Below are 27,524 nucleotides of genomic sequence, written 5' to 3'. Positions count from 1 at the left end.
CCCCCGTCCCTCCTCCCTTTAAGAATGCAGAGTGAGGCCCCTGAATATCCCCCCTCCCTCCTCCCTTCTGTAATGTAGAGTGAGACCCCTGAATAGCAGAACTTACCTTCTCTGGTGACAACTTCTGCCTCTGAGGACCCGCCGGCTTTTCCAATCGTGAACAGGACGGCACGTGACAGCCGCCCATTCAGCGAAAAATCTGGAGGTATCCATGGAGAGGCAGCAGGCTGCATAATCTGCAGAGGTGAGTACTGTTTAACATATTCTAATTGTGGTGCCACCGCCCTGCGGCGGGGGTGGGGGGCCGCACCAAGGTCCCCCCACTGGCGGTAATTTGTGGCTGGCCCTTCTCGACGTCACGGGTTGAGGTGGGCCTCTCTCTCTGCAGAATTTTACTGGCCCCTGCGCGACGATGTCGAGAGGCCGGTAAAACGCAGCCCTATGCAGCACTCCCTCAGTGCTGCAATTAAATATCAGCCTAGATTATGTACACGAGTCCTGAAGTGGGGTTTGAACCCATAATCTCTGAAACAGAAATGAGTGCTACTTCCTGGACCAAGCTGCAAATAATAATAGTTCATTTTACATTAAAAAGTAGTTAGAGGTCTCCAATGTTTTAAAAGATAAAAGTACCATATGGTATTCCACTAAACTGTATCAGGTCCCATCCCTGGCTTGGGTTGATTTATTTGATCTCAGCTTGGTGGCAGTTGATGCGACTGTGCGAAGGAGAGGAGGAATCATTAAGGATTTCTGCTCCTGATGGGAGCTGCACATGCATGACTATTAATCAGGCTTCACTGTGATGCCCTGCAAGGTCCAATAGCCTGCTGACACTCACTGTAAAAAAAGAACTTGCATTTACGAAGCACCTTTCACAACATCCCAAACCATTTCACAGCTAGTGTAGTAATTTTTGTAAGGTACTTACTGTTGTAATGTAGGAATCGTGGCAACAAATTTGCACACAGCAAGGTCTCACAAACAGCAATGTGATAATGACCAGATAATTGGTTTTATGAAGCCAGAGGGATAAATATTGGCCAAAATACCAGGGTAAACTCTGCTGCTCTTCTCGGAAATAGTGCTGTGGGATCTTTTATGCCCACCAGCACTGGAGCGTCAGGCTAGATTTTGTGCTTAAGTCTCTGGAGTAGGACTTAAATCCATGACCTCTGACTCAGAGGCAAGAGTGCTACCCACTGAGCCATAGCTGCATTTACAAGATGGGGTATTGGGTGCATCACCAGAGGAGTATGGGGCAGCAGCAAGGAGCCAAAACTTCAGGAATGGAGGGGAGAAAATTGGGAGGAACAACTGGTATGGTGATAACAGCCTTTAATATTGGATGAATAGTTATTTTCAGATACTATCAGGCAGAACACTCGACTGCAGGAACAGTAGGGGATTATGTTCCAGCAGCATCTCCTATGCAGAAACAGTCAAATAAGCAACCAGATTTTTTGATGCAGTTCTGTAGAATTCTATTATTCTGTATGCGAGACAGTCCAGGATTTACCGAGGTAAATGGGACATGTGCCTTTAAAAAGCAGAAAAGATGAATTATGAAACACACAACTCCGTCACAGAGTCAGTCACCCTCCGGAGCGGTGTAATAAATTCCTCAGAGAGAGAGACTGCCATCTGTTAGCCTGTCATTTTCCATAACGCCATGTGGCAGTTTTCCAGACAGTCTCACGCAATGTTCTCGTCTGCCTTCTCTGACCTGGCACAGTAGGGCCACAGGAGAAAAGGAGCTTGCAGCAAAATGACTGACTAATCATTTCCTGCTGCTTCCACCAGGAGTGCAGAATTAAAGGTAAGAAATGCTTGCCGTATCTACATAGTTCCAAAGCAGGAGGCAAAAAGTGCAATTTTTGGAAACAAAAAGTACATTATATACACACACATATATTTATGCACATATATAATAGATAAATCTGTGTGTGCGTAATATGCAGCATATTGAGGTCATTTGCTGCATGATATAAAAGTGTAAGTCAATGTTTTCTTTTTAGTTCCTGAGATGTGGATGTCACTGGCAAGGCCAGGATTTATAGTCCATCCTAATTGACCTTGAGAAGGTGGTGGTGAGTCGCCTTCTTGAATTGCTGAAGTCCATGTGGTGCAGGTGCACCCAAAGTGCTGTCAGGGAGAGAGTTCCAGGATTTTGACCCAGCAACAGTGAAGGAACGGCAATATATTTCCAAGTCAGGATGGTGTGTGACTTTGAGGGGAACTTGCAGGTGGTCGTGTTCCCATGCGTCTGCTGCCCTTGTTCTTCTAGGTGGCAGAGGTCGCAGTTTTGGAAGGTGCTGTTGAAGGAGCCTTGGCAAGTTGCTGCAGTGCATTTTGTACAAGGTACGCACAGCTTCTCCCATGCGCTGGCGGTGAAGGAAGTGAATGTTTAAGGTGGTGGATGGGTTGCTGATCAAGTGAGCTGCTTTGTCCTGGATGGTGTCGCGCTTCTTGAGTATTGGAGCTGCAGTCATCCAGGCAAGTGGACACTATTCCATCCATTCTCATTTATGCCTGTAGAAGGTGGACAGGCTTTGGGGAGTCAGGATATGAGTTACTCGCTGCAGAATTTCCATCCTCTGACCTGCTTTTGTAGCCACAGTATTTATATGGCTGGTCCAGTTCAATTTCTGGTCAATGGTAATCCGTGGGATGTTGATAGTTGGGGATTCAACGATGGTAATGCTGTTGAATGTCAAGGGGAGATGGTTAGATTCTCTCTTGTTGGTGACTATCATTGCCTGGCACTTGTGTGGTGCGAATGTCACTTGCCATTTATCAGCCCAAGCCTGGATGTTGTCCAGTATCTGAGGAGTTGCAAATGGTACTGAACACTGCAATCATCAGCGAGAACCCCACTTTTGACCTTATGTTGGAAAGAAGGTCATTGATGAAGCACCTGAAGATGGTTGGGCCTAGGACACTACCCTGAGGAACTCCTGCAGCAATGCCCTGGGGCTGAGCTAATTGACTTCCAACAACCACAACTATCTTCTTTTGTGCTAGGGATGGCTCGAACCAGTGGAGAGTTTTATTCCCGATTCCAATTGTGCAAGATCTTGGAGGGCCATTGTTCAACAATAGAAACTTGCACTTATGTAAAATAGCAAAATGCCATAAGTTATTTTCCACAGAGCAACCAAATACGGGGAAGGAGTTGGGTTGAAAGAGTAGGTATGTGGAGATTTTTGAAAGTGGAGAGAGATATGTCAAGGTGCAGGAGATTTTTTAAAAATTCATTCTCAGGCTGTGGATGTTACTAGCAAGGTCAGTATTTATCGTTTATCTCTAGTTGCCGCTGAGAAGATAGCAATTTGATACAATTGAGTGGCTTGCTCACTTCAGGGATCTACATTGATGGGGATGGAGTCACTTAGACCCAGAAAGGGTAAGAAGAGCAGATTCCCTTCCCTATTGAACCAACTGGAGTTTTACAATAATCCAAAGCTTCATGTTCACTTTCACTGATACCAGCTTTTTTCTTTTTTAAATTGAATTTAAATTCTCAAACTGTCCTGGTGGGATTTGAATTTACAATCTCTGGATTACTGTTCTAGTAAGATGACCACTACACAACTGAAAGGCAATGGTGGATTGCGATGACTGCAAGCTCTGCCATCGAAGGTAGAATGGGAGCAAGGGCACACAGTAGAGCAGAGGATGTGAGCTGGACATAGATTTAAAGGAGGGTTTAGAAATAGATATGTTCGGAGGTCTTATTTTACTGTTGTGGACCTTTTTTAAAATAGAATTCTAATTAATAAATGCCAGTTTGGTGCCATATATGAGATATATATATATATATATATATATATATATATATATATCAAGCCCTTAGTCGGAATGCTCTCAACACAAAATTACCTCTAATTCAGCATTAATTGAACAAATTTGGCAATGAAGACAAAGGCTAGAGGATGAGTGGCATTGGATAAAAAATTGGTCACGCTGGTGAAGTTGGGGATGGCTTTGAAGTTGGGGGCAGAATTAAATTGCATTTACTCTGCTGTTATACCTGATAGAGTGTTTGATGCTGACACACAGAGCACTAACATCCCTCACATTGATGAGCACAAAATTCACAAAAATTCTGCCATTTAGTCTTGTCACGCCTGTAGCTAACTTACGTAACAGTGATTCTTCTATTTGTGGTGGATTGACTAAGATTGCAAATTCCTATTCCTGTATTTGGTAAACGTGTGTGTCATCTGGGCATGACCATTGGACATACCGTAGCATTGAACATACTAAATCATGTGATATGCAGATTAATAAGGACACAAATGTTATAACATGTAATGCACAATGTATTTTCCTACGCATAAGATGGCTCTCTAAGATCCCAAAGTCTTAATTATTAAGGAAACACAGAGCGTCAGGTCAATCAGGGTTTAATTGTTTGGTGGTGAATCTGGACAGTCAAAGTTTAGATTCTCATCAGACTGTAAATCAGAACCCAGAATTAAACACTTGTCTTTCCATCTCTTTTTTTAAAAGTGTGATTGCCGAGTTATTTTTTAGGGCGATGCAGACATTCTGACTGCTGTGTTAATAATGGAGTTTCTCTCTATATTCCAAACAACTTACTTTTGGGAGGAGAAAAGATTATCAGCAGCAAGATATTTGCCTCAAATAAATTTCCCTGCAATTAAGTATGAAACAGTGAGTTGATGGACAAGAAATCTATGCGCACATTCAATTGTTAGCTGTTGAGTTGGAGTTTAATTCAACAGGACAACAAGTGAAGACAGATTTGCAGGACAAGAAGCAGATTATTTTGTTGAATCTCCCAATTCCTTCAACCTCGGAATTTCAAATAATCAATCCTCTTTGCTACTCAGCCAGTTTGTAATTAGTTCGGTTATATGTGGTCTAGGCTATGGAATTTTCAACATTTAGTTACATTGCACTCAGAAAAAAATACCTTTTGTTTCTTACCTGAATTATCAGAACTTAGTGCAATAATGAACCCAGCTGACTACAATAAGTGAATCTGTCCGTCACTTTTTTAATGAATGCCCTCAGTAACAAAGTGACACTCCAGTGCATCAGTTTCTGACTTGAACATTGGGATACCTCACAGTCCTGGAGTTTGTAAATTGGGGAGAAAGCGAGAAGAAAATTAGCACAAGTGAATCAGCCAAGTGTAACTCGTGGTTAATACACATAGAACATCAATTGACTTTGAACAGGTCATCACCTCATCCTGTTTATTGAGGGAGGTAATAGTCCTTGAGAGGGAAAAAAAAGCCACTGAAGAATAAAAGGACTAATGCAGTCATTTGAAAATGGGAAAATGTATCGTAATTTATTGGCCTCATAAATGTAATTATTTAAAAATCTCTGCCTCGTCACTTGACCTTATTCATTTGCAACATTCCTTTCCCTGAGGGTGTTTTATAGGCTGTAGCCCATAACCAATTCAGCGACAACATATCCTGTTTGGATTCCTGTAATTATTTAATTCCAATCATTTCTATTTTAAGAGTGATTTAATTTTATTACTGCAGTCTGGGGCTCACTGGTCCTGCTTCCTAAGCAGATCAAGTATGCCGGAATTGCTGGCTGTCAGATCTCTGACCATATACAGAGCTGCCAACCTCAGCACATTACCAGGATCAAGGTTTTATGAAGACAAAAAGCCAGAAGGATTACTAAACTCATTTCAATCCAGCAGAGGATTAAAAAAACATTTTACAAAATATGTAGAATCACACTCACATTTTCCGAGACCTGGCAAGTATCTCCTAAGAGTAGGTAAACTGTGATTCACTCCCAGGGGAACAAGTCTCCAACTATTGGAGAGTTTTCCCCTGATTCCCATTGACTTCAATTTTGCTAGGCTTCTTGATGCCACACTCGGTCAAATGCTGCCTAGGTATCAATGGCAATCACTCTCACCTCACCTCTGGAATTCAGCTCTCTTGTCCATATTTGGACCAAGGCTGTAATGAGGCCTGGAGCTAAGTGCCTCTGGGGGAACCCAAACTGACCATTGCTGAGGAGGATGTTGCTGTGTAAGTGCCACTTAATAGCACTGTCAGCGACACCTTCTACCACATTGCTGATGATTGGAAGTAAACTGATCAGGCAGTAATTGGCCGGATTGGATCAGTCCTGCTTTTTGTGGACAGGACATACCTGGGAAACTTTCCACATTGTTGGGTAGATGCCAGTATTGTAGCTGTACTGGAATAGCTTTGCTAATGGCGTGGCTAATTCCGGAGCACAGGTCTTCGGTACCAGAGCTCAGATGTTGTCAGGGCCCATAGCCTTTGCTGTATCCAGTGCCGGCTGTTTCTTGATATCACGTGGAGTGAATTAAATTGGCTGAAGACTGGCATCCATGATGATGGGGACCTCAGGAGGAGGCTGAGATGGATCATCCACTCAGCACTTCTGGCTGACGATGGTTGCAAATGCTTCAGCCTTGTCTTTTGCACTGATGTGCTGGATTCCCCCATCATTGAGGATGGGGATGTTTTTGGAGCCTCCTCCTCCAGTTAGTTGTTTAATTGTCCACCACCATTGATGACTTGCTGTGGCAGGACTGCAGAGCTCTGATCTGATCTGTTGGTTGTGGGATCGCTTAGCTCTGTCTATAGCATGCTGCTTCCGCTGTTTAGCATGCACGCAGTCCTGTGCTGTAGCTTCACCACGTTGGTGTCTCATTTTTAGTTAAACCTGGTGCTGCCCCTGACGTGCTCTTCTACATCCCTTATTGAACCAGGGTTAGTCCCCTGGCTTAATGGTAATAGTAGGGTGAGGGATATGCCAGGCCATGAGGTTACAGATTGTGGTTGAATACAATTCTGTTGCTGCTGATGACCCATAGTACCTCATGGATGCCCAGTTTTGAGCTGCAAGATCTCTTCTGAGTCTGTCCCATTTAGCATGGTGGTCATGCCACACAACACGATAGAGGGTGCCCTCAGTGTTAAGATGCGACTTGATCTCCACAAGGTCTGTGTGGTGGTCACTCCTACCAATACTGTCATGGATAGATGCATCTACGACAGGTATTTTGGTGAGGAGGAAGTCAAGTAGGTTTTTTCCTCTTGTTCATTCTCTCACCCTCACCACCTGCCACAGACCCAGTCTGGCAGATACATCCTTCAGGGCTTGGGCAGCTCTATCAGTAGTGGTGCTACCGAGCCACTCTTGGTGATGGACATTGAGGTCCTTGACCCAGAGTACATTCTGTTCCCCTGCTACCCTCAGTGCTTCTTCCGGTGGTGTTCAACATGGAGGAGCACTGATTCATCAGCTGAGGGAGGGCGGTAAGTGGAAATCAGCAGAGGTTTCCTTGCTCGTGTTTGACCTGATACCATGAGACTTCATGAGGTCCAGAGTTAATGCTGAGGACTCCCAGGGCCACTCCTTCCCAACTGTATCCTACTGTGCCACCACCTCTGGTGGGTCTGTCCTCCCGCTGGACAGCACATACCCAGGAATGGTGATGGAGGAGTCTGGGACATTGGTTGTAGGGCATAATTCAGTGAGTATGACTATGTCAGGCTGTTGCTTGACTATTCTGTGGGACAGCTTTCCCAATTTTTGCTGAAGTCCCCAGATGTTAGTAAGGAGGACTTTGCGAGATCGACCAGGCAGAGCGTGCTTTTGTCATTTCCGGTGCCGAGGTCGTTGCCAGGTGGTCCACCCAGTTTTATTCTTCCTTGACTTTTCTGTGGCAGTTTGATACAACTGAGTGGCTTGCTAGGCCATTTCAGAAGGCAGTTAAGAGCCAACCACATTGCTGTGTGTCTGGAGTCACATGTAGGCCAGACCAGGTAAGGACGGCAGATTTCCTCCCCTGAAGGAGATTAGTGAACCAAATGGGCTTTTACAACAATCTGGTAGTTTCATGATTATTAATGAGACAAGCATTTCGTTTTAGATTTATTAATGCCTGGACTCGATGGGCCGAATGGCTTCCTCTATGCTGTTATGACTGCATGTGGCATTGCTCATGATAAGGTAGAGGTGATGCTAAACTGTAACATCTGAATTGTGGAAGGAATGTGATAAAAACAGAATATGCTGGAAATACACAGTAGATCCGGTAGCATCTGTGGAGGGAGATGAGAAAGTGAGCAGGTGAGAGCAGAAGTGTGGGAAATGGGACGGACACAGTCAAGGGCCAGGTCAAACACAGTGGAGGGGAATCCTTGGTTGAGAAAACAGGAAGACATATCAAAAGCATTGTTATGAAAAGTGGCATTGACAGAACAAATGAGTTGGAGAAACAGGGAGAATGGAATAGAGTCGTTACCGGAAGTGGGGTGGGAAGAAGTGTAGTCAAGTTATCTGTGGGAGTCAGTGGATTTACATTGGATATTGGTCCATAGCCTATCCTTAGAAATGAAGCTAGAGAAGTTGAGGAGGGGAAGGGAAGAGTTGGAAAGGGACCTTGTGAAAGTGAGGGAAGGTTGGAAATGAAATCTTTCAGTCCTCGACGAGAGCAGGAAACGGCACCGATATAGTCAACAATGTGCCAGAAAAAGGGAATGGACTTGAGGAATGTGTTGCTTTTAGGAATGTGGCAGGCATCCTATTGTGTACCATAGCTGAAGAAAGCTTGTAATTGTTATTTTTGGGTTTTAATGTGAAAAGCTCAGTAATTCATATTTCTACCACCATTTATGCAATCTGACATGAGTGTAAGTTTCTCTTTAGTTGTTACTTTTAATTAAGATCCTTTCTAAAATGCAGTTTGGTGTTTTTCTGCTTTTCCCCCATCCATCCTTTCTCCTAAAAAAAAAACAACCCTTTCCCCCACTGCCCTTACAAACTATCATCCTATCGCCAACCTCCCTTTCCTCTCCAAAGTCCTTGAATATATTGTTGCCTTCTAAATCCATTCCCATCTTTCCCGGAACTCCATGTTTGAATCCCTCCAATCAGGTTTCCATCCCTGCCACAGTAGCAAAACAGCTCTTATCAAAGTCACAAATGACAACCTATGTGACTGTGACAAAGGTAAACTTTCCATCCTTGTCCTTCTCAACCTGTGTGCAGTCTTTGACATGGTTGACCACACCATCCTCCTCCAGTGCCTCCCCACTGTTGTCCAGCTGGGTAGGACTGCTCTCACCTGGTTCCATTCTTATCTATCTAATCTTAGACAGAGAATCACCTGCAATAGCTTCTCTTCCTGCTCCTACACCATTACTTCTGATGTCCATCAAGGATCTATCCTTAACCCCCTCCAATATCTCATCTACATGCTGCCCCTCGGCGACATCATCCAAAAGCACAGCATTAGCATTAACATGTATGCTGACAACACCCAGCTCTACCTCACCACCACTTCTCTTGACTCCTCCACTGTTGCTAAATTATCCGAAATCCAGTACTGGATGAGCAGAAATCTCCTCTAATTAAACATTGGGAAGACTGAAGCCATTGTTTTCGGTCCCTGCTTCAAATCTATTCCCTAGCTACCAGCTCCATTCCTCTCCCTGGCAACAGTCTGACATTAAGCCAGTCTGTTCACGACCTTGGCGTCACATTTGACCCCATAATGAGCTTCCGACCACATATTCGCGCCATCACTAAGACCGCCTATTTTCACCTCCAAAGCATTACCTGACTTCACCCCTCTCAACTTATCTGCTGCTGAAACCCTCATTCATGCCTTTGTTACCTCTAGACTTGACTATTGCAACGTATTCCTGGCTGGTCTCCCACATTCTGCTCTCCGTAAACTTAAGGTCATCTAAAACTCTGCTGCCCATGTCTTAGCTCACACAAAGTCCCATTCCCCTATCATCCCTGTGCTCACTAACCTACAATGGCTCCCAGTCAAGCAACGTCTTCATTTTAAAATTCTCATCCTTGTTTTCAAATCCCTCCATGGCCTTGCTACTCCCTATCTCTGTAATCTCCTCTAGCCCCACAACCCTCCAAGATATCTGTGCTCCTCTAATTCTGCCCTCTCGAGCATCCCTGATTTTAATCACTCCATCATTGGTGGCTGTGCCTTCAGTTGCCCAGGCCCCAAGCTCCAAAATCCCTCCCTACACCTCCCCACCTCACTTTCTTCCTTTAAGATACTCCTTAAAACCCACCTCTTTGACCAAGTTTTTGGTCATCTGACCTAATATGTCCTTTTGTGGCTCAGTGTCATACTTCATTTTATAATGCTTCTGTGAAGCGCCTTGAGATGTTTTAGTAAGTTGAAGGCACTATATAAATATAAGTTATTTTTGTTGTTGGGCGCGGTTCTGCTTCCTTAGCACTGCACTGGAGTAACTGCTCAAATTTTATACTCATGATCCCACAACCTTCTAACTCAGATGCAAGACTGCTAAACCAGTAAGCCACGGCTGACACCACAATTATAGTAACAGAGGGAATCCAGAATGTTCCAGATGTATCTGCTGCTAAACAAAAAAGTATTGAAATTTGTTTTTAGCAGAACTTTTTGCTACCCGCTATGTTTGGTTGAAAATAAGAAAATATCCAGCACGGGGACAATTCTTGCTGGTGGCATAAACGAAGATCACACAGTTCAGTCCTTTCGATTTTTCCAGTTGCATATTTTAGCTTACCCACGTTATATGGAGTGTAACCTTCCTCTAAAGAATGATTACTGCACCTAAAAGTGATTAATCTCCCTTTTTGTTATATGACATTTATATATGCAATCCCTGAACCAAATTGCCTTTTTGGTCCAACTCTCGCACATGATGCACTGCCTACTCATGTGGTTCACATCGCCACCCACTCCGTTACTGGCAGTGAAAATCACGGGCAGAATTACCCTGCCTGCTACCTTGTATAAAATATTAGAACAGTCCCAGTAATTAGTACAAGCACAGTTTGTACTCCTTTAGCTGTCTTATACTACAGACCTGCTTCAGAAAATGAAAGAAAGCAGTCAGAACATGGATTGCGAGAAAGCAGCGAGTGTGTTTCTATTACAAGAGAGATCGTATTGCGAAATTCCAAGGCAGTGCTGCATTGTCGGAGGTGTTGTCCTTCAGTTGAGAAGTTACTCTGTGGCACAGTCTCTCTATTTCACTGGTTCAGATGGATATTAAAGATCTCATGACACTATTCAAAGAGCAGGGAGTTCTCTCTAGTTCGCTATTAAACATTCCTTTTCAACCAGCATCACCAAAAACGGATTAACTACAGTAGTGATTCATCTCAGAGTTTACTGTGTACAGGTTAACTATCATGTTTCCTATATCAGGCCTCCTTAATGTTTTTGCTTCTGAGGCCCCCCCTTCCTGCAATGTAAAAATTCCACAGACCCCCGAAACACAGCACAAGTATTTTCCTGTGTAAAAGTTAGTTATACAATTAAATAAATATCTTTATTATTATTGTTTTACTCACTTGATGTAACTAGAAGGCCCTAAACCCCAGCATTACTGGCAACCGCCAGAATGAGTGGGTTCAAAGAGGAAGCTTTGGTGACTGTGTTGTTACTGCTGATTATTTATTATTCACTGGCTGCTGCTCCTTACTGAAAGAAGTGAGGAAATCCGCTATCCGCTATCTTTCTGACGTTGCTGATGATAGCCACAATGTGCTCCCTGTTTGCCCAATCCTGGTGGTGGTATGTCCATTCGCACTCTGATCGCTCTGCTCTGCCACAACTGAAACACAGTACTTGTCTTTTAGCGCACCATTAACATACCGTTTGCCTTTGCTCCATGACCTTCTGGTCAGTTATTCTCTGTGACCCTCTGTCCTATCAACATCTTGCCTTTTGTTATCTCTTGCCCCACCCCTGCTTTATTTGCTTTAAACCTATTACATTTCTAACATTTGCCAGTTCTGATGAAGGGTCACTGACCTGAAACGTTAACTCTGCTTCTCTCTCCACAGATGCTGCCCGACCTGCTGAGTATTTCCAACATTTTCTGTTTTTATCCCCTGATCAACCCCATCTGTAATCGCTGTGCTGATTGGCTTTGCATCTCCCATCCAAAGCACCAAATGCCAAACAACCAGTTGGCCACATCTGACCCAGAAATAAAGGCCTGCTCGGTTCTGCAAATGAGACCCAACCCGAGCTCGACAGAACCCCATCCTACCCTGCCCCCGACCCAGCCTGAGTCCTTCCATTTTTTTCCGCGCCTGACCTGACTTGACCCGACCATCAGTTAACCTACCTTCCGTTTTTCACTTTGTTCCTTACCTGCACAAGCATAAAATAACTAATAAAACCACCTTTAAAAGTCCAAAATGTAAACTAACATTGGAGTCACTTATCTGAGGTGGTGATAGAGCGTGTCCGATCCAGCCTGACCCGACCCGACCCGAGCCCGAATGCCGGACCGGAAGTGCGACCCGACCCAAACCCGACACATGTTGCAAGTGTGCGGAAAATAGGCTCCAGTTATATCCTTCACCTTTAGGCAGCCATTCTTTGCTACCATATTATAACTCAGATAGCCAGGCAAAGCCAATATGTGCCAACTTCAGCAGTGTCGTTGTGGGAAATTCTTAATATAAATGGAAGTATAAGGGAAAATTCTGAAACCACACACAAGTAATACTGAAATACATTAGCACATCTTCTCATTCTCACCTTTTCTAGTAGGCAATTAAGACATTCAGAGGCTTTTGTTGTGTGACAATGGATCGTTAATGGATAATTAATGAGGATGATTACAGGACAAAGGAGTGCAAGGTCACCTCACATCACTGAATGCCAGCTTGCACTGTAGGTGGAAAAGAAACAAATTTATAAAAGAGCACCTTCCTCTTATCGAGTATCCTGTATCAATTTATAATAAAGGGGAAAATCCAAACATGTAGCAAACGTGTAATCAGACTTGTTCTTAAGTGCATTAGCGTGCACTGTATTTAGTGGTAGAAAGTGACATAAAGAAACATGTGAATCTTTAGAGTCAGGATGCCAAGACTGGCCTCGCTGTATCAATGCTGGGCACCAGACTCGAAAGCTGCTTTTATGTTGAGGTTAGTGCCATTTGTTCCCGACAGGCAAGCCTTGCACAACCAGCAGCAACCCCAGCCTAGACTTGTGGATTCACTAAAGCCAGCAGGCAGGAAAATCCAGTAAATTCAGGTCTTCCCAGCAGCCAGTCTCAGCAAGTTCAGCAAATTTACTTTGCCCCTGGCTGTGCTATATCAAAGCCAATTAAGAGACATTGCTACACTGTATTACGGCTCTGGAAGTGGTTCAAGAGTTCACCTACCTAGGCTCAACTATCACCAGTAACCTGTCTCTAGATGCAGAAATCAACAAGCGCATGGGTAAGGCTTCCACTGCTATGTCCAGACTGGCCAAGAGAGTGTGGGAAAATGGCGCACTGACACGGAACACAAAAGTCTGAGTGTATCAGGCCTGTGTCCTCAGTACCTTGCTCTATGGCAGCGAGGCCGGGACAACGTATGCCAACCAACAGCGACGTCTCAATTCATTCCATCTTCGTTGCCTCCGGAGAATACTTGGCATCAGGTGGCAGGACTATAGCTCCAACACAGAAGGCCTTGAAGCGGCCAACACCCCCAGCTTATACACACTACTGAGCCAGCGGCGCTTGAGATGGCTTGGCCATGTGAGCCGCATGGAAGATGGCAGGATCCCCAAAGACACATTGTACAGCGAGCTCGCCACTGGTATCAGACCTACCGGCCGTCCATGTCTCCGCTATAAAGACGTCTGCAAACGCGACATGAAATCGTGTGACATTGATCACAAGTCGTGGGAGTCAGTTGCCAGCATTCGCCAGAGCTGGCGGGCAGCCATAAAGACAGGGCTAAATTGTGGTGAGTCGAAGAGACTTAGTAGTTGGCAGGAAAAAAGACAGAGGCGCAAGGGGAGAGCCAACTGTGCAACAGCCCCGACAAACAAATTTCTCTTTAGCACCTGTGGAAGAGCCTGTCACTCCAGAATTGGCCTTTATAGCCACTCCAGGCACTGCTTCACAAACCACTGACCACCTCCAGGCGCGTATCCATTGTCTCTCGAGATAAGGAGGCCCAAAAGGAAAGGATTACGGGTCCAAGACCAGTAGCTAGAGTTACATTTAAGGATTATCTTGGAGTCTCCAAGAATTAACGATTCATCTCCAGGACGCTGCTGTGAACAAAAACCCGGGGGGAAAATCAGAGAAGCATTAAAAAATTGTATTTTTTTCTTTGTCGTCTTTGAATACGTTCGTTTCCTAATTTTAAAAATATTGGAGGTGAAGAGGCGAAGAACTGTTTGGATAATTATTGACTTTCAATCAGTTGGGTAACAAAGAGATCACTTTCCAATTGGCGAGGGATGACAAGGTATAGTGAGGATGGACATGTTAGGCAACGGATCGCAGGGGTGTGGGGACGCGGCGAATGGAGATAGGAGGTTATCTGATGAAAGCTCCAGGAATATGTTCAAGCAGAGTCGGCAACCATACAGTGTAAAATTTCTGCCGGCAGGACCTGTGAGCTGGCTTTGGCTGTGAATTGCACTCACACAGTACTGCATCTCTGGCTAGTACGTTATCACAGTGTGGAGAAGAAGGTGGAGCATCCACAAATCTCAGGATGTTAAAAAAAACTCTACTTAAGTTTGTTAGAGGAAGTGACCACCCAGGTTGGCTGTAAATCCTATAACCTTGTAAAGTGACTATTGACATCAGTTTGTCAGCTAATGAGTTAGACTTCTATGCAGCCAGAAGATTGTGTATTTAAACTTTAAAAAAAACATTTGATTAAGTTCCACATAAATGATTACTAATAATGCTCAAAGGTGTGAGGTTTCAGGCTAAACTTGGGTTTAGTTTTTGGGCTGCTTTTCACTGCCCTACTTTGGCAGAAATTGATTGAAGGGTATAAAACAGCAGCTACTGGTGTGATGGACAGTGGGGGGTAGGTAATGCCAGGTTGGGGAGAAGTACTGAGTGGGACACTCCAGGGCTCAGTATTGGGAGCAATACTGTTCCTAATTTACATAAATTATTTAGATTCTGAAACACAATGCAAATCAGGTAAAATTGCAGATGGTGCCAAAGTAGGGCAGTGAAAAGCAGCCCAAAAACTAAACAGTGAGCCAAAATAAAAATATGCAAGTGGGTCAAACAATGGGGGATGGAATGTAGTTTAGTTTAGTTTAGAGATACAGCACTGAAACAGGCCCTTCGGCCCACCGCGTCTGTGCCGACCATCAACCACCCATTTATACTAATCCTACACTAATTCCATATTCCTACCACATCCCCACCTGTCCCTATATTTCCCTACCACATACCTATACTAGGGGCAATTTATAATGGCCAATTTACCTACCAACCTGCAAGTATTTTTGGCTGCGGGAGGAAACTGGAGCACCCGGAGAAAACCCACGCAGACACAGGGAGAACTTGCAAACTCCACACAGGCAGTACCCAGAATTGAACCCGGGTTGCTGGAGCTGTGAGGCTGCGGTGCGAACCACTGCGCCAATGCAGGCAAGTCTGAAGTATTGCATTCTTTCCATTCTTTCTCCATTCTTTGGTCTCCTTATCTCGAGAGACAATGGATACGCGCCTGGAGGTGGTCAGTGGTTTGTGAAGCAGCGCCTGGAGTGGCTATAAAGGCCAATTCTGGAGTGACAGGCTCTTCCACAGGTGCTGCAGAGAAATTTGTTTGTCGGGTCTGTTGCACAGTTGGCTCTCCCCTTGCGCCTCTGTCTTTTTTCCTGCCAACTACTTAGTCTCTTCGACTCATCATATTTTAGCCCCGTCTTTATGGCTGCCCGCCAGCTCTGGCGAACGCTGGCAACTGACTCCCACGACTTGTGATCAATGTCACAGGATTTCATGTCGCATTTGCAGACGTCTTTAAAGCGGAGACATGGACGGCCGGTGGGTCTGATACCAGTGGCAAGCTCGCTGTACAATGTGTCTTTGTGGATCCTGCCATCTTCCATGCGGCTCACATGGCCAAGCCATCTCAAGCACCGCTGACTCAGTAGTGTGTACAAGCTGGGGATGTTGGCCGCCTCGAGGACTTCTGTGTTGGAGATACGGTCCTGCCACCTGATGCCAAGTATTCTCCGGAGGCAGCGAAGATGGAATGAATTGAGACGTCGCTGTTGGCTGGCATACGTTGTCCAGGCCTCGCTGCCATAGAGCAAGGTACTGAGGACACAGGCCTGATACACTCGGACTTTTGTGTTCCGTGTCAGTGCGCCATTTTCCCACACTCTCTTGGCCAGTCTGGACATAGCAGTGGAAGCTTTTCCCATGCGCTTGTTGATTTCTGCATCTAGAGACAGGTTACTGGTGATAGTTGAGCCTAGGTAGGTGAACTCTTGAACCACTTCCAGAGCGTGGTCGCCAATATTGATGGATGGAGCATTTCTGACGTCCTGCCCCATGATGTTCGTTTTCTTGAGACTGATGGTTAGGCCAAATTCATTGCAGGCAGCCGCAAACCTGTCGGTGAGACTCTGCAGGCACTCTTCAGTATGAGATGTTAAAGCAGCATCGTCAGCAAAGAGGAGTTCCCTGATGAGGACTTTCCGTACTTTGGACTTCGCTCTTAGACGGGCAAGGTTGAACAACCTGCCCCCTGATCTTGTGTGGATGAAAATTCCTTCTTCAGAGGACTTGAACGCATGTGAAAGCAGCAGGGAGAAGAAAATCCCAAAAAGTGTGGGTGCGAGAACACAGCCCTGTTTCACGCCACTCAGGATAGGAAAGGGCTCTGATGAGGAGCCACCATGTTGAATTGTGCCTTTCATATTGTCATGGAATGAGGTGATGATACTTAGTAGCTTTGGTGGGCATCCAATCTTTTCTAGTAGTCTGAAGAGACCACGTCTGCTGACGAGGTCAAAGGCTTTGGTGAGATCAATGAAAGCAATGTAGAGGGGCATCTGTTGTTCACGGCATTTCTCCTGTATCTGACGAAGGGAGAACAGCATGTCACCGGTCGATCTCTCTGCACGAAAGCCACACTGTGCCTCAGGGTAGACGCGCTGGGCCAGCTTCTGGAGTCTGTTCAGAGCGACTCGAGCAAAGACTTTCCCCACTATGCTGAGCAGGGAGATTCCATGGTAGTTGTTGCAGTCACCGCGGTCACCTTTGTTTTTATAGAGGGTGATGATATTGGCATCGCGCATGTCCTGGGGTACTGCTCCCTCGTCCCAGCACAGGCATAGCAGTTCATGTAGCGCTGAGAGTATAGCAGGCTTGGCACTCTTGATTATTTCAGGGGTAATGCTGTCCTTCCCAGGGGCTTTTCTGCTGGCTAGAGAATCAATGGCATCACTGAGTTCCGATTTGGTTGGCTGTATGTCCAGCTCATCCATGACTGGTAGAGGCTGGGTTGCATTGAGGGCAGTCTCAGTGACAGCATTCTCCCTGGAGTACAGTTCTAGGTAGTGCTCAAACCAGCGGTCCATTTGTTTGTGTTGGTCAGTGATTATGTCCCCTGATTTAGATTTGAGGGGGGCGATCTTCTTGATGGTTGGCCCAAGAGCTCTCTTCATGCCATCATACATTCCTCTGATGTTTCCGGTGTCTGAGGCCAGCTGAATATGACTGCATAGGTGTTGCCAGTAGTCGTTTGCGCAGCGCCTGGCTGTTCTTTGTGCAGTGCTTCTGGCTGCTTTAAGTGCTGCGGATGTTAAATCGCTGGGGGCTTTCTTGTAGTTCAACAGTGCAATGCGCTTAGCGGCTATGACAGGTTCCAGCTCTTCATTATGAGATTGAAACCAGTCTGCATTTCTCTTCGCACTTTTGCCGTAGGTGGTCAAAGCTGACTCATAGATGGCGTCTCTGATGTGGGCCCACTTGGTCTCAGCATCCCCTGTGGGAGTGTTTTGAAGTATTGCATATAGAAAGGAAAAATGGAAATCATGCGTACTTTGGTCAGTCAGCACCTTGAGAACTGTCGAGTTTTGGTCATCAAGACACACAACAAAGATTGCATTTATATAGCACCTTTCACAACCTCAGGACATCCCATTATACTTTACAGCCAATGAAGTAGTTTTGAAGTGTAGTCACTGTTGTAATGTAGGAAATGCAGCAGCCAATTTGCACACAGCAAGATCCCACAAATAGTAATGTGATAATGACCAGATAATCTGTTTTAGTGATGTTGATGGAGGAATAAATCTTGGCTGGGACACCGGGGAGGACTCCCCTGCTCTTGTTCGAATATTGTTATGGGAGCTTTTATGTTCACCAGGCAGAAGGGGCCTTGCTTTAACATCTCACCCCAAAGATGACACCTTCAACAATGCAGCACTTCCTCAGTACTGCATTGAAGTGTCCCATGTTTCCACAGCTCCAATGGCTGCTCTGTCTAGTAAGATGCAGGCTAGGATGCAATTAGAGGCAGAAAGCTGGGCTGCTTTATATTAACAATGTGCCACTTGTGGCAGCAAGAGTATTATATACCTACCACTGATGACACTCAATGAATACAACAAGATGTTGAATAGGGAGATTTGGGTTCTTGCAGCCCTATATTGGCACATACACCCACCTCTTTTCTAATACCAACCTCCTTGCCCACCAACCCCTCCACTCCATCATTGATAGCCATTCATTCAGCAAACATTCTCCTTTCCTACAGATCTCCTTGCCTAATTCCCGCCACCTTATACTTCCCTCCCTGCAATCAAAAGACCTCCTAAAAGCCTTTTTATGGAATTGTATCTTCAAGCCCCTACCTTAAACCCTGCTCAGTTTTGTCATTAACCTCCCACTTCTGTTTTCCCCAACCCCTTAACGTGAAACACTTTGAGACATCTTCCTGCATGTGACTAGCACTATAGAGCTGCAAGTTGGTTGTTATTGATGAAAGTTGCTGAGTCAGTTCTAAAAAAAAAGCCAATGAACATATGTAATCTTTTCAATTCAGCTGCTGCTCCATAGAAAACAAAACCAAAGAATTATGTTAGTGTATCCTTGCAAAGGCATTGATGCATCTCCAGTACGGGCCAGTAAAGCAGTGCATTCACAAACTTCTTAAATCTTGGTGACTGTAGCAGTTTCTGGCAGGCTGAATCCACAGGGACAATAATAGTCCAACATCCAAGTCAATGCCTTCAGCAGTTTATTATCTGCAGGCACAGAGTGTTTTCTATTCTCCCACTCTCTCTAGTTTGATTGACTCCCATCTCATTCAGGCAAGAGGCTGTGAAATTGCTGCATTGCATCATTTTTCACTGTAATTTAAAAATATTTTTAAAATTCCTTTCACGACAATTTCACTGCGAGTAGTCGCTGTTGTAATGTAGGAAAAGCAGCAGCCAAATTGCACACAGCAAGCTCCCACAAACAGCAATGTGATAGTGACCAGATAATCTGTTTTAGTAATGTTGTTTGCGGGATAACTATTTGCCAGGGATATACTGGGGATAATTACCTTGCCCTTCTTCAAAATATTTTACGATTTTACATCCTTTTATGTTCACTTAAGAGGGAATACAGGGGTCTCAGTTTAACATCCCATCCAAAAGAACTGCCTTTGTATATGGCGGTAATCTGGCACAGAGTCTTCTTGGTGGTGACTGCAGTTTGGAAAGTCAGAGCTACAGTGTTGTTTCCTTATCTCTACTCCTGTATTCACTGTCAGCGAAGCTCCAGGCTGTGAGCGGATGATGGCAAAATGATGCCCATAGTGTACAGGTGCCTTAAGTTCAACTCCCATCACTGAGAAGAACCAGGTGAGTGACAGCTTAAGTCCACCTGTGAGCATTGGCACCAGTGGTTTCCCACTCTGGTACTAGAGGATGAAACTAAAAGTTAAATATAATTTTAATCCATACCAGAGCCATTGAAAGAGATATATACAGTCATCATCATCAATAACTTGGAGGCAGACTGCTTATTTGTAATGTGGGAGCATACTGAGCCTTGGACAGAGGATGTGTTCTAAATGGAAGAGTGTTGAGGTTCTTGGCATCGGAAATATTACACTCCAGTAGGTTTGATGTAGAACAGAGGAAGACAGAGAAAGCTTCTGTCCCTTTGGGTCCTTTAGGAACTTAACAGATGCTGGATGAATGTTCTGCCACGTGCATGCAACAGGACGGTGGATTTACTGCAATCACCTTTGTGACACTGTAGCCTATCAGCGTGGAAAGGATTTCAGATGAGATTATAATTGGGCCGTACAGTAACTAATTTCATTATGGTGTTGGCTTAGCAGCAGAAGGATTCCCTCGTGGAATTACAGCATGTCCTCATTGAGATAATAAATATTTAACATGGGAATATTCTTCCTTCACACTGCTGCTTAGGTTACTGAAGAGTGATAGAACTGTATCCCAGCCTGAGTTGACACCTTCATGGGAGGAAGGAAAAATTCTGACTAATATAATACCTCAGTGGGAACTAATTCAATTTATTTAGTCCAATATAGACCTTGGTGCTGTCTTTGTAAACTGTCAGCCCCTGCATTTGACTGACAATGCAAATACACAGAATGTCAGTTTGATTCAGTTGTTGGCTGTCTTGCCCCTGAGTTAGAAGCTTGTGAGTTCAAGGCCCACACCAGGACTTCAGCACATATCTGGGCTGAAGCATTTACACACCACTGCGAGAGTACTGCATTGTTGGAGGTGCAGCCTGAACCACACATATATATGCGTGTACATAATATATATGTAGGTACTATATTGTGAATGAAGTGAACTGTCCTGTGCAATTTACGTAATGTTGCTTCTGATCATGTTACCACAAAACCGGTAGCAATCTAACTAGTACTTTGCAATATGGACAGTGTAATCTGCCGACTCGAGTGGTGAAAAAGATCATGCGATACTAATTGTGAAGAGCAGGGAGCTTTACTCGTGTCTGGCCAACATTTCCTCTCAGCCAACACCACCAAAAGCTAAAATACCAAGAGCAAAATACTGCAGATGCTAGAACTCTGAAATGAACCAAAAGCTGATCATTCATCTCTTTGCTGTTTGTGGGATCTTGCTCTATGTAAATTGCAGAGTGTGTTTGTCAACATAATAAGTGACTGTACTTCAAAAAATAATTCAGTGTATGCAAATTGCATCAGGTTGTCCTGAAGATATGACCGGGTGCTTTATAAATACAAGTTCCTTCTTATCTTGTAGGGTGCATGTTTCCTTGGGGCCCCCTCCACCATCAACTCCAACACAGGGTTTTGCAATGGACCTTTCAACAGCAAATTCACTGACCTGATCAGCGCTGTGGCTTCATAGTAGTTTTCTTTGAACAGATTGGTTACTGAATAGTGTGTTCCAATCTTGTATTGTGCATCCCTGCTATTAACACGTATTTATGCCAAAGAACAAAGAACAAAGATAATTACAGCACAGGAACAGGCCCTTCGGCCCTCCAAGCCTGCGCCGATCCAGATCCTCTCTCTAAACATGTCGCCTATTTTCTTAGGTTCTGTATCTCTTTTCTTCCTGCCCATTCATGTATCTGTCTAGATACATCTTAAAAGACTCCATCGTGCCCGCGTCTACCACCTCCGCTGGCAACGCGTTCCAGGTGCCCACCACCCTCTGCGTAAAGAACTTTCCACGCATATCCCCCCTAAACATTTCCCCTTTCACTTTGAACTCGTGTCCTCTAGTAATTGAAACCCCTACTCTGGGAAAAAGCCTCTTGCTGTCCACCCTGTCTATACCTCTCATGATTTTGTACACCTCTATCAGGTCCCCCCTCAACCTCCGTCTTTCTAATGAAAATAATCCTAATCTACTCAACCTCTCTTCATAGCTAGCGCCCTCCATACCAGGCAACATCCTGGTGAACCTCCTCTGCACCCTCTCCAAAGCATCCACATCCTTTTGATAATGTGGCGACCAGAACTGTACGCAGTATTCCAAATGTGGCCGAACCAAAGTCCTATACAACTGTAACATGACCTGCCAACTCTTGTACTCAATGCCCCGTCCGATGAAGGAAAGCATGCCGTATGCCTTCTTGACCACTCTATTTACCTGCGTTGCCACCTTCAGGGAACAGTGGACCTGAACACCCAAAATCTCTCTGGACATCAATTTTCCCCAGGACTTTTCCATTTACTGTATAGTTCACTCTTGAATTGGATCTTCCAAAATGCATCACCTCGCATTTGCCCTGATTGAACTCCATCTGCCATTTCTCTGCCCAACTCTCTAATATATCTATATTCTGCTGTATTCTCTGACAGTCCCCTTCACTATCTGCTACTCCACCAATCTTAGTGTCGTCTGCAAACTTGCTAATCAGTCCACCTATACTTTCCTCCAAATCATTAATGTATATCACAAACAACAGTGGTCCCAGCACGGATCCCTGTGGAACACCACTGGTCACACGTCTCCATTTTGAGAAACTCCCCTCTACTGCTACTCTCTGTCTCCTGTTGCCCAGCCAGTTCTTTATCCATCTAGCTAGTACACCTTGGACCCCAAGCGCCTTCACTTTCTCCATCAGCCTGCCATGGGGAACCTTATCAAACGCCTTACTGAAGTCCATGTATATGACATCGACAGCCCTTCCCTCATCAATCAACTTTGTCACTTCCTCAAAGAATTCTATTAAGTTGGTAAGACATGACCTTCCCTGCACAAAACCATGTTGCCTATCACTGATGAGCCCATTTTCTTCCAAATGGGAATAGATCCTATCCCTCAGTATCTTCTCCAGCAGCTTCCCTACCACTGACGTCAGGCTCACCGGTCTATAATTACCTGGATTATCCCTGCTACCCTTCTTAAACAAGGGGACAACATTAGCAATTCTCCAGTCCTCCGGGACCTCACCCGTGTTTAAGGATGCTGCAAAGATATCTGTTAAGGCCCCAGCTATTTCCTCTCTCGCTTCCCTCAGTAACCTGGGATAGATCCCATCCGGACCTGGGGACTTGTCCACCTTAATGCCCTTTAGAATACCCAACACTTCCTCCCTCCTTATGCCGACTTGACCTAGAGTAATCAAACATCTGTTCCTAACCTCAACATCCGTCATGTCCCTCTCCTCGGTGAATACCGATGCAAAGTACTCGTTTAGAATCTCACCCGTTTTCTCTGAGTCCAAGCATAACATTCCTCCTTTGTCCTTTAGTGGGCCAATCCTTTCTCTAGTTACCCTCTTTCTCCTTATATATGAATAAAAGGCTTTGGGATTTTCCTTAACCCTGTTTGCTAAAGATACTTCATGACCCCTTTTAGCCCTCTTAATTCCTCGTTTCAGATTGGTCCTACATTCCCGATATTCTTTCAAAGCTTCGTCTTTCATCAGCCGCCTACACCTTATGTATGCTTCCTTTTTCCTCTTAGCTAGTCTCACAATTTCACCTGTCATCCATGGTTCCCTAATCTTGCCATTTCTATCCCTCATTTTCACAGGAACATGTCTCTCCTGAACGCTAATCAACCTCTCTTTAAAAGCCTCCCACATATCACATGTGGATTTACCTTCAAACAGCTGCTCCCAATCTACATTTCCCAGCTCCTGCCGAATTTTGGTATAGTTGGCCTTTCCCCAATTTAGCACTCTTCCTTTCGGACCACTCTCGTCTTTGTCCATGAGTATTTTAAAGCTTACGGAATTGTGATCACTATTCCCAAAGTAGTCCCCTACTGAAACTTCAACAACCTGGCCGGGCTCATTCCCCAACACCAGGTCCAGTATGGCCCCTTCCCGAGTTGGACTATTTACATACTGCTCTAGAAAACCTTCCTGGATGCTCCTTACAAATTCTGCTCCATCTGGACCTCTAACACTAAGCGAATCCCAGTCAATGTTGGGAAAATTAAAATCTCCTATCACCACCACCCTGTTGCTCCTACATCTTTCCATAATCTGTTTACATATTTGTACCTCTATCTCACGCTCGCTGTTGGGAGGCCTGTAGTACAGCCCCAACATTGTTACCGCACCCTTCCGATTTCTGAGTTCTGTCCATATTGCCTCACTGCTCGAGTCCTCCATAGTGCCCTCCTTCAGCACAGCTGTGATATCCTCTTTGACCAGTAATGCAACTCCTCCACCCCTTTTACCTCCCTCTCTATCCCGCCTGAAGCATCGATATCCTGGGATATTTAGTTGCCAATCATGCCCTTCCCTCAACCAAGTCTCAGTAATAGCAATAACATCATACTCCCAGGTACTAATCCAAGCCCTAAGTTCATCTGCCTTACCTACTACACTTCTTGCATTAAAACAAATGCACCTCAGACCACCAGTCCCTTTATATTCATCATCTGCTCCCTGCCTGCTCTTCCCCTTAGTCACACTGACTTCATTATCTAGTTCCTTACAGGCTTTTGTTACTACCTCCTTACTGTCAACTGACCTCAATTGGTTCCCATCCCCCTGCCACATTAGTTTAAACCCTCCCCAACAGCGTTAGCAAAAGCTTCAGCAACGCATCAGAATTATCCGATCCTCCTTAAGTTGCTAACTCAGGATGGAATTACATGGAATTTTGCAGCACAGAAACAAGCAATTTGGCCCAACAGGTCCATGCTGGTGTTTATACTCCACACTTGAAACTGGAGTATCTTGGCTGAGTGTTCATTCTTCACATGAGCATAGATACTGAGTGTTGATGGGGTATTCAATAATAGGAAGTGGGGGGGGGTCTCAAAGCTGAAGCTGTCCTCACACATCTGTACACTGGTGCTTTTCAGCAAGAGCAGTGGCAAGAATCCTGGCTACTCCAGGGGTGCTGAGGCCAATTGTAGTGCTCCTATCACAGGCCTGACTGAAATTCAACTAAAATAGCACAGACTGGAGATCAGACCTGGGGTTTTCCCAGTCTGTATTGTTGGAGCTATAAGAAATGTGTCATTCAAGCCAGTGGCTGATGTGAGTTAGTAGATCAGTGTTGGTGTAGGGGGCAGTACATACACAGCATTAAATCTAGCTCTGCGTTCAAAAGCTATGTCTTATGTAAGATGCAATGGGGAGGTTAATGGTGCCCTACCTTCTAAATCCTCTGGGACTCCACATATCCTGGCCTTGTTTTAATGACCTCCATTATCTAGTTTATCTGCTTTCTCTTTTATTATTCAGCCCTGTTTCATCAAATAATCCATGGGGGACTCAATCTCACTAGTGCATGTCATCCTCCCAGCTGTGGCCCTCAATCCATGCAGTCTTCAATGGAGGGGATTGAGGCTTGAATTCCAGGAACACGATTTTTAAAAATGAACATGGCAATGCCTGAGGAGAAGAAATCAGCACCCAAGAAGGGCGCCAAGAAGGGGAGAAGGTGGGTGAAGGAGAATCACTGCATCTACAAAATAATGAAGCAGGATCACCCCACCCCAACCCCTGTCTCCCCCAAGGCCACAAGCATCATTATCCTCTTTGTGAATGATGTTTCATAGTGCATGGTGAGTGAAACTTCCTACCTGGCTCATTACAACAAGCGCTCAGTTATCAGCTCCTGAGCGATCTAGACTGCCCTGTGCCTGCTGTTGCTTCAGGGAAGTTGACCAAGCGCACACTGTGTCGGAAGAGACAAAGGTTGTGATCAAGTGCACCAGCTCTGAGTAAACCTCCACAATGTACTGAGAAGTAGCAGCTTCCTGATTTAAGGCCTGAGTTCCTGCAGGCAGCTATGAACGTTAGCAGTACGATCAGCAGATAAGCGACATTGAGACCCACATCGCCCTCAGTAGTTTTCTTTTGTCAATTTTCTCCCCATCTCTTCTAAAAGTGCCAGCTTTGCTGGATATGGTTTGACAGGCCCCTAACAGCCCTCCAGTACCTCACTCAAGTATCCATTCTTTGTTTATGAGCTCTAGAAAGTGAGTTTTGATGGCTAATCAACCAGAAGAGCATCACAGCCAAGCCCGATGCTGGCTCCATGTACTGACTGCCAGTTGGGAATAGAGGCCCCGGCTGATTTATTCCTCTGTTCTGACGAAAGGCTTTTGACCTGAAACATGAACTCTATCTTCCTTTCTCCACAGAGGCTGCCTGACCTGTTGAGTGTTTCCAGCAGCTTGACCTAATTTCAGATTTTCAACATCTGCAGTATTTTGCACTTTGTTTTCTTCCCCACCCCCATCCTCATCCACAAATCTACAACGTCTGAGCATCAGTAGGAAATTGAACTGCCTCATTCTAACAATTACAGTGTAAATGCAGCCTAAACAGCACTGTGTAAAGTACTTGCTTTCCTTCAAACACTTGATCATTGTGGTTTTTCTGCCTCTCATCTTAAAGTTCTATAGTGTGAAAAACTGTCCAGTTAAAGAGATGGGAAATATGACAGGTGTATGGATTAGGCCATAAACAGCCTATAACTATTTATGCCCTATTATTAGCCACCACATCTGTGAATTTTATGGTAATTGTCACACTGTACTCACCAGCCGGGGTGTTCCTGATGATTTAGTGCAGTCTTCAGATATCCTATTCAGCTTATCAGCGTGTAATAATTGAGAGGGTAGTAAAAGTATAATTAATTGACATTTTGCTCCTGGAGAGGTCAATTCCCTTGTCCTCATCCCTGCTGTTCTGAGTCTCGTCCTCCTGCCTGTCTGAGAAAGACGGGTGTCTGACCTTGGCCAGCAGGTTTAGTTACGAGTGTGTTAATTAAAAGAGACACATAGGGAGTTGCTCGCTGCTGCTTCCCTTTGTGACCTAGCCTTTCACTCTAAACTACAGAGATCCCGTAAAGAAAAAAAATCTGCTTTATTCACTTGATCAGGGTGGTGTGCAGTGCATGTCATTAACCCTGGGTCAGGAGCAGGGCTGGTGAAATATCTATCAGCAGAATACAGATTGTCACCAGTACAATAAGGAAGATGAAAGGGGTTTAAAAAAAATTTGGAAGATTTGTATTTCTCTCTATTTAACGTCTTGTATTCAGGTTAAAATTTTAACCTCACTGGAGCTTCACTAGGTTTCCACTCTTGGTTCCACTTTCACATCTGCAAAGACAGCAGAGTTAAATCTTGGTGTATCGATTCCAGTTGAATTACTTACTGTATTTACTGCTAATAATGACCAGAGTGTTATAAGTTATTCATTATTTCATATTGCTAATACGTTTTTATGGTTGTCAAAGCGGGGAACTGGACATTGGTTAACCAGTACTGGGCACTCCTGGGTCAGGTATGGCACACATTAATTAGAGAGGCTACAAGCAGGTCCCCAGCCCAGCTGCATGGCTGAGAATTGTTGATTGCAGTGAGCAGCAGGAGCTGAATAAGTACCTGCTGAGTATCTTTGCCTTAAAATGTAGTCTTGTAATATCTCTGTGCAAAAATATAATGCCTTCAGAAGCCTGAGCCCAATCTCAGGAGAGCACCCTGCTGTATTATCCTTTCCTACACCAGCTGCTTTTGTAGCCTCTCTCGAGAGTTTCAGAAGCAGGTCGCTGGGGTAAATAATAGGGGAAAGCTCCTTCTACTCTACGTGCCTGGACCCCAGCCTTGGAAAAACAGCTCTACATGACATTTCCCTTCTCCAAACCTTAACACCTTTGAGGGCTCCCTGAGGAAGGTTGCCAATTTAGTACTGAATTATGGGCAGTATATCAGTTGAAAGCCTGAAAATCAGTTCACTTAAAAAAACTTAGAACTAGCTGAGAGAGAAGACAATCAT

At 44.7% G+C, this 27,524-nt stretch overlaps 1 protein-coding gene and 1 long non-coding RNA gene across 8 annotated transcripts in view; one reads left to right on the top strand and one right to left on the bottom strand.

The window, feature by feature from the left end:
- LOC137352084 (MORN repeat-containing protein 1-like) overlaps positions 1-27,524 on the top strand; it is a 171,695-nt gene that overhangs the window by 92,621 nt on the left and 51,550 nt on the right. The window lies entirely within an intron of this gene.
- Positions 1,351-26,415, bottom strand: LOC137352086 (uncharacterized). The gene is made up of 4 exons (XR_010969635.1): positions 26,285-26,415; positions 12,566-12,698; positions 4,957-5,103; positions 1,351-2,703 (listed from the first exon to the last, which is right to left on the bottom strand). It is a non-coding gene; the product is annotated as an uncharacterized lncRNA (long non-coding RNA).

The sequence above is a fragment of the Heterodontus francisci genome, chromosome 37 (genome assembly GCF_036365525.1).
Source record: "Heterodontus francisci isolate sHetFra1 chromosome 37, sHetFra1.hap1, whole genome shotgun sequence".
Taxonomy (NCBI): Eukaryota; Metazoa; Chordata; class Chondrichthyes; order Heterodontiformes; family Heterodontidae; genus Heterodontus; species Heterodontus francisci.
Note: the sequence above shows the minus strand (reverse complement) of the source record. Positions and strands in the feature narration are given on the sequence as shown.